An 8,373-nucleotide genomic window follows, 5' to 3' on the forward strand; every position below is an offset into this window, starting at 1 on the left:
AAAATGTTTGGGCGTCAAATTGTGTGTAAATCAGTATGGCATTTGCAAAGACAAATCATTCTACTGTATGACTTTCCGACACTTATGGTATAGGAAAGGCTGATGTGTCAACACTTTCTATGTAGTAAATGAGAATATACGAAATGTTGATGTTTTTAGCATCCCCTAGTGGCCACTTTTCTTATGCCAAGTGTGCATGTACAATTAATAACGCTTTTTGGATCCAAACTTTCTGGTTGTTTTCGAAATTGAAAACCAGAATTAGACTATAAGTTTACATTCTTGGTATTGGGGGAAAACACCATTAATATTTCAATAGTCTATCCCATCTTTCCTTTACAGCAATAATATTTACAGCCAATCCTTTTCTCCCTAAAACGAAAGGATTTTCCATTAAAATGAAATATTAATGTTCAGAAAATTGCATTGATGTAAAAGATGGCGTAACTGATATGTGGATTGGGGCTATAGTCTTAAGAGAGAAAGAGAAGATAAGACGGTAATCAGACAGTTTTTCCAGAGATGAGGAGATGAAAGGCGGATAAAAGTAATTATGAAAAGTGAAAGAGGTCGTTATGGAAATGGAGGAAAAGCAAAATTACAAGTTTGGCGTTTACGAGGATAGCAATGTGACAAGAGGCGGCATATCCTCACACAGATAAACAAAATACTGTGCATAAAAAGCAGTTGTAAAACTAAATTGGAGTGATACAAGTAGTTATTTGCATGGAGAGATGCAGATTATAAAAATCGCTTCCAGCATCTATTGTCAAAATGCCAAACGCAGATGAAAGCGCTGCCAAAATTAATGGGCAAGTCAGCCTCGCTCTTTCGTCTTTCCTCGCTGTCAAAGGAAAGACGGAATATTTGCATTGGTTTTTGCCTTTGAACTTGCACACCAGTAGCATTACACACCAGCCAATTTACTCCTTGGCATTCTGAGGTGTTTATACAGCTCTACTCTGCCAAAGGCCAGCCCTGCAAGAAAAGAAAATCTCTAGATACTTGGCAAGAAATGTTCTAGGCACCTTGCAAGTGAAAAGGAATCAAATCCGATGAAACCTGCTAAGGTTTTTAGCCTGTTATATTTTTTAGTCTATAGTTATCTGAAAAACTGTTATGTCAACAGATGCCTTTTTTAGCCTGTTCTTCATTTTTACTATTGTTAATTTAACATATGTTTGATCTTGGTTACTGATAAAATAAAATAAAATCCACCTACAAAAATGTGACTTTACTCTTTACTGCGTGTTTTTGGCTGGGGAGATTTTTCGTTAAAAAAAATACAATAAAGAGAAATATACCGTGCATTTGTAAATGATGTCACCAAATCTGTAGAAATTGTTATACAGTTCAATTTGTTCCAGTGTAGATGTTCTGATCACAGTCATTTTGTGAGTCTGTTTCGTGACCTTAATTCAAAAGATCAAACAATCTAATGAATAGAGTTACTACCAGTGGCGGGCCGTCAGGGCCTTCAAGGGCTTCTCTGCTGGCCTAAGAAATATCTGAATCATATATTATATTTTGTCCATCAATACTTATTAAATAATTCCAAATTGTCAGTTATCTTTCTTTCATTGCTTTTCCCCCTGGTTGCACTGCTTCCAGATGTGTGTTTTCATATTGAAGCATTTAACCAATCACATTTCAGCCATTATTTGTTGCCAGGGTCAGAAATGTGCCTCAAGGCCTTCACAATCAGTTCTGCGGGCTCTGCCGCTTTAAACAAGCGTCGATAAGACTGTTGCTTTAACCAATCAGACTTTGAGTTGGCAACACCACAATGCATTGTCGCAGGCGTAGGGTTACATTATTGCCTTGTCGCAGGCGTAGGGATACGTCATCGCTTTCACCAACTATGAGGCTAGTCATTAGCCAGAGCTACCAAACTGTATTTGGAGCGGGCTGCACAAGCAAATATATTGTTGTGTTGATTTAAAGCCATTTTCAAGACTGACTATGCCATAAATACGACAGGACAGGCTTGACTTTCAGCATTAGCTTTGATGGCAATAGAAAAGAAGGAAGAAAGAAAGGAGGATAGATATTGTGTACAGTTAAAAAGGATTTTTGGTGAGTAAAATATGGCTATATTCCTAAATAATATTTCAATTGTGGGCCAAGTTCTGATATCTGAAAAGCTCCAGTGTTTGTATTTAAGCTCCAGTGTTTGTATTTAAGCTCCAGTGTTTGTATTTAATGACTAAATGCTGCTAGGAAGTGGATTTTACCCCATTTTAGTGCAATTTTTGACGTTTCGCGTATGGACGTATCAACGTTCATCGCTGTCTTTTTCCCGGGGAAATGATACTCCGGGCCCGGTTCTGATGTGTAAAAAGCTCCAGTATTTGTATTTAATCAATAAATGATGTTTTCGGCTGTCTTTTCCCGGGAAAATCACCCCTGGCCCGGTTGTAATGTCTGAAAAGCTCCAGTATTTGTATTTAATCATTAAATGCTACTAGGAAGTGGATTTTACCCATTGAAGGCGCTACGAGAAAATGCACGGACGTCACTGAGTAACTTACTACTCAGTGTTGTTGTTCACGGGGGCTACCTTGTGCTCTTATCAGTGATAGTCCATTTCACTCAAAAGTGTAACTCATTTCTCTAAGAGTCAATAAGGGTACAGAAGTAGCTCAATCGTGACGTGAATAAACATTGTAAAGCCCAGGAAACACATTTGGCTGATGGTGATGTCTAACCAGGCTAATCGGGACTCTGATTGAAGGTATAGTACCTATAAAGTAGGGGTCAGGATCGTTTTTCACAAAAACACCCATAAACAATTTCTATTTTCAAATGTTATTCCTTATTATATCCTTTTTTTTTTTTTTTTTTTACCTCACAGGTTAGGAGAGAGCCATATACAGCCATCAAAAGAGCCACATTAGGCTCCCGAGCCATAGGTTCCCTACCCCTGCTATAAAGGGTAGACTATAACTTTGCTCATATGCTAAAACCTGCTCATCTGGACATGAATGATCTATTATACGTCAATTACCTCTTTGGAGCTGCATGCCACCCTGTTTCATTTTCATGTTGCCTGATAAAATATAAAATGGTCGTGTAACTCATCATTACGTTATAATCCATCAAGGTGCGATTTATATTGTTCATCTTTGCAAAGCACATGATGAATTAGTGCTCCTGTGAGATTGCAGGAGCTGAGACAACGACAATTTTCCCGAATTGAAATCCCTCTTTTGATTTCTTACTTTGGTACCAAATTCATTAATCACTAGGAACAGGGTGAATCCAATAATTTTCTCTATTTTTGCCCGTTTGACTATAAATCAAAATTATGTCACTGCTGTCGGTAAAGTTAGGGGATTGAGTTGTTTTTAAGCAGGGTTTGCATCAGGGGAAATGACATTTGATATTAAAAGATTAAAAGATGATATGTATTAAACAGCGGTACACAAAAAGTATTAATGTATTAGTTATGATGACAGATGGTAGTTTGTATTTGTTTCAACACTTTTGCTTTTGCTATGGATTGAAATTAACTAAAGTGATCAGCGTGAGAATGAGTTAGGGCGTACATTTTGGATTTTAGATTAGATAAAGTGTTAGGCATTAGAAATTAGAATTTAGTCTGATCAGTTTTAAGGTTACGGTTAGTATACAGCGACTGTTGTGAAAATAATCTATAAAACAAAACAAAGGTAATGACAATATTTTGAAAAGTATTCTAACTATATTGTGTTGCCTTTTTAAAAACGCGTTTTTAGCGTGTGTCCGTATGTTTAAGATGGTGTATGTTTTGCCATGCCTGGCTGCGCCTTTAAAACCGGTCCGTCCTGTGTGTGTGTCAAATATAGAAATAGCACTCGTTACTGACACTGCGCCTTTAAATGCGATGCGCCATATAGTCGTGAAAATACGGTACTATTGTGTGAAGACTTTTCACGTGGATTGAAAGAGAGGTTATCAGAATTTTTGACCCTTTTTACAGAAGTGCATGCGTGAAGTTAAACACTGATATGAATTATTAAGCTAGATTTCCAGTTAGGTTCTAAAATAACCGAAAGATGTTCCATTGGGTTGCCCAGTCAGGCTAATCAACACCAAACTTTCTCATCCATGTCTTTACCTTACTTGGTACATTAGTGTTAAGCCTTTGTGGAACATTAACAGGTTACCACCAAATGGTTCCCACAATGTCGGGATAATGGAATTAGTCAAACACATTTGTATCATGAAGAGAAATGTTCATTGCTACGGAGGACTGGCCTTGCGAAAATTTATGGATTAGAATGGGATGTCACTCAAAATCATAAGTGAAAATATATAACCGAGCTTGTAGTCTTGGCAGAGTACAACAATTGTGCATGTACATCTGTGTATGTGCATGTGTATGTATGTATATGTATGTATGTGTATATGTATATATGTATATATGTGTATATATATGTATATGTATATACACATACATACATATGTATATATACATACATATACATACATATACACATACACACACATACATACACAGATGTACATGCACAATTGTTGTATATATATATATATATATATATATATATATATATATATATATATATATATATATATATATATATATAAAATGAAATTTCCCGAATACGGGATGAATAAAGTTATCTAATCTAATCATTTGTTTATGTGGAATGTATGTAATGATAAAAAGCAAAATAAGTTACCATTCTATGAACTGTCTGTGAGCAAAATGCTGATCAACATCTTCAAAGAATCTGCTGCTTATCAACATTCCAGTTTGAGAAACCCTTCTGTGAGGTCTTTTGAAACAAAGTTCAAAAAATGAGAAATGCTGATGTTAGAGAAAAAATAACATTAAAAGATGCCAACTGTGTTGATGACAGTACGCCTCAGCTTGTTATTTTTTCCCTGACAGACTTATCCGGATTTGTATCAATACCCAGGACAACTAAATGAGTGATGGATGAAGATAGAACGCACTGGAGGGATAACTGGACAGACAGTCAGACAGATCAATAGACTATTGCAGCTTACAGTCAAGAATGTCTATTACCAAACAGCCCAAGAAGAGTGAAAGAAGTTGTACCCGTTTTTTTCTCACAGTTTTCCCAAAATCAATGTTTATGTCAACCCCTTTTAGGCCCAAAAAACAGCAAGCTTTAGCGGCACTTCATTAAAGAGTGACCACTTAGTCACGGCGCTTGCTTCACATCTAATCGATCCTCCTCCTTGGTTGCCCTCAATCGCTCATTTAACAGAGTACCTTTCTTAAATAAAGTTACACTGGGCTCTCTGGTGAATATGGAATGACGTTGGGGGTTCTGGGAAAGAACACAAAATGAGTACAAATGCATAAGGGAGCGCACTGAAATGTCAATAGTTTCACACTACCATTTTCTTCTGTTGTCATGGATATTAAACCAAAAATAGATTGCTCATTTGACAGAGTAGCTTTTATGCCTCCTAAATAAAGTTACACTGGGAATATAGGATGACGCAAAATGTGCACAAATGCATAAGGGAATGCACTCAATTGTCAATAGTTTCACACTAGAATCTGCTGTTATTGTCAAGGATAATAAACTAAAAATAGACAGTTATAGATTTCGACAATGGAAAATGGGATGTATTACAAACAAAGAATATTTAGCAGTAAATTAGTTCTAAATTAATGTGACATCGTAATAGGGATGAATGATGGAGGTAATTATGTGAAGTGTTATCTTTCTTCCCCAGACTATATTTGTTGTTTTTCCCCCCACATTCTGCCTTAGGCCACATCTACACCTAGAAATGTGTCTTAAAAATGAGTATTTTACCCCTCTGTCAAGAAAAATAATGAAATAGAAAAATTCACATCCACAACACCTCATTTGTTGGAATTTTTTTGCCACACTCAAACACACTTGCGGTTTTATGCTTATTTCATCATCATGGCAGACCTTTGACCGTTGATGCCTAACTTTTAATTTTAAAACAATGTTGCCAATTTTTTGCAATGATTAGAAATGGCAAGTCATTGTTGTTTCGCTTCTTGCATTTAATGAGAAGCAGGCTATCTTATAAAAGCATTATGAGTTCATCATGCAAGGAAGAATATAAATACATTTGTCTAGAATAAGGAATATAATAACATCTCCATCTGTCTGCACAATTGTGTTTCACTTCTTTTTTCAAAACTAATGACGACCTGCCTCAGACTAGGAATGGCAAAAATAATGGAACCATCCTGCACATCGTCTTTTGTCTGGATTATGTTATCTGCACTGCCATGCCGTTTTTGGTTTACCTATGTAATTTTGGATCCCCTACCTTTGTTTGCATTTTTTGAGTGACTTTAACCAAATATATTCAGTTACCACCACCACATGTATATTTATTTTTGCATGTGTATGTGTGTATGTGTACGTGTATGTGTGTATGTATGTATGTATGTATGTATGTATGTATGTATGTATGTATGTATGTATGTATGTATGTATGTATGTATGTATGTATGTATGTATGTAGATATATATACATATATATACACATGCTGCTAGGAAGTGGATTTTACCCGTTGAAGGCGCTACGAGAAAATGCACGGACCGCCACTGATACATATACACATATATATATATACATATATACATATACATATATACATATATACATATATATATACATATATATATACATATATATATATACATATATATACATATATACACACACATACATATATATATATATATATATATATATATATATATATATATATATATATATATATGTGTATATGTATCAGTGGCGGTCCGTGCATTTTCTCGTAGCGCCTTCAACGGGTAAAATCCACTTCCTAGCAGCATTTGTGGTTCCCCTACCATTGTTTACATTTTTTGGGTGACTTTAACCAAACATTTTGAGTTACCACCACCCTGCTTGTTTCTGTTTCCCTACATTTGGGTCCTTCAACCCCTTTTCTCACCTCTTCGCCTGCACTTCGTAACAATATATCTTTTTATATAAGACGTATGTTGAATTCCCATGGCAAGCAGCAAACAGGAATGTGTATTTCTGCCAGAAAGCCTTTTCTTTTGTATTGAAAAAAACATCAAGCTTGTGTGAGTTTATGGTCACAATAAAGGAGAACATAGTTTCACTTTCATATTGTATTAATATCCAATAAATATTATTCTCAGACTGTCCCTGAAGTGACCAATGATGATCTGTGTTTATATCAAGCAAATGAATAAGATTTCATAGTTTAATAAACCAGGAAAGCTGTTCCAATGCTGATATTTTTTGCTGAGTGTTGTGTGGCAAAGTGACAAACAACATTTATTCCAGTACCTTATTTTTGTACAGTGCACTGGATCCAAAACCTCAATCCAATACTTCACACAGGGACATAAATCATGTCTCAATCTGCTGTTTCAAGGAGTCCAACATCGCCCTCCGCTGGTGTGAAGACAAAAAGCATGAAGAATTTGCAGAACTGTAATTCCACAATTAAGTCCACTTCAAGTAAAAAATAAATATATAAAAATACTACAACCAAAACATGGCACAACAGGGAGAAAATATCTGATATAAAAAAGTCCATCTTACCCACAATCCTGAGTTAATGGTGAAGATAAACGGTAAAGAAACTGACTGGATGGATAAATTGCAGCATCGGCTTCACATAATTTGCATTTTGATTTTTGCATGATTAACAATCAAGACAACTGGGGCGCATGACAGCCCAGTGGCGATCAATTTCTAGTGGAAGGGCGGCTTTAAATAATGTATTACTGGTTTCTATTTCCAGATGATGGTCTGATTTAGCTGTTGTGGATTGGCACTGTAATGGATACAGGGAAACTGCAAAAATGCTTATTGAAAAGCTCATGTATGCATAATTTACATTCACTATACTGTAGGTGAAGAAATAACCATTTAATTGGACACCTTGCGCAGTACCCACAGAAACTTTACAGGTGCATGGGTAGAAACCTGTAACATAAAAAATGTGAAGCAGATATATAAAGAATCATTCTCCTAGTGCATGAAATACATGAATATTTACAATATTTTCAGCAAGGCGAATGGAGGCTCAATGTACATAGTATAGTGCAGTGTTTCTCCAACCACCAAGGAGTCATACATTGTAATATTCCGAGAGAAAAACCAATATTTCAAGATTAAATTGGAAATATGGTGAACGTTAGTACAAGATTCAAATAAGAATACATAATGAGATTAAATTGATTTTGTTGTATTTTTATGTATTGTGAACCAGAAATTGTTTGGTTTCATGGTCATTAACTTTTGGCGATGATGTCTGTGCGAGCACAAAACTGCTTTTTACATGAGATTAGGAGTAAGTAAAATTTGGAGAAAAAAATTAGGAAATTATGAGATTAAAAT

This window comes from Stigmatopora argus, chromosome 21 (genome assembly GCF_051989625.1).
Source record: "Stigmatopora argus isolate UIUO_Sarg chromosome 21, RoL_Sarg_1.0, whole genome shotgun sequence".
Taxonomy (NCBI): domain Eukaryota; kingdom Metazoa; phylum Chordata; class Actinopteri; order Syngnathiformes; family Syngnathidae; genus Stigmatopora; species Stigmatopora argus.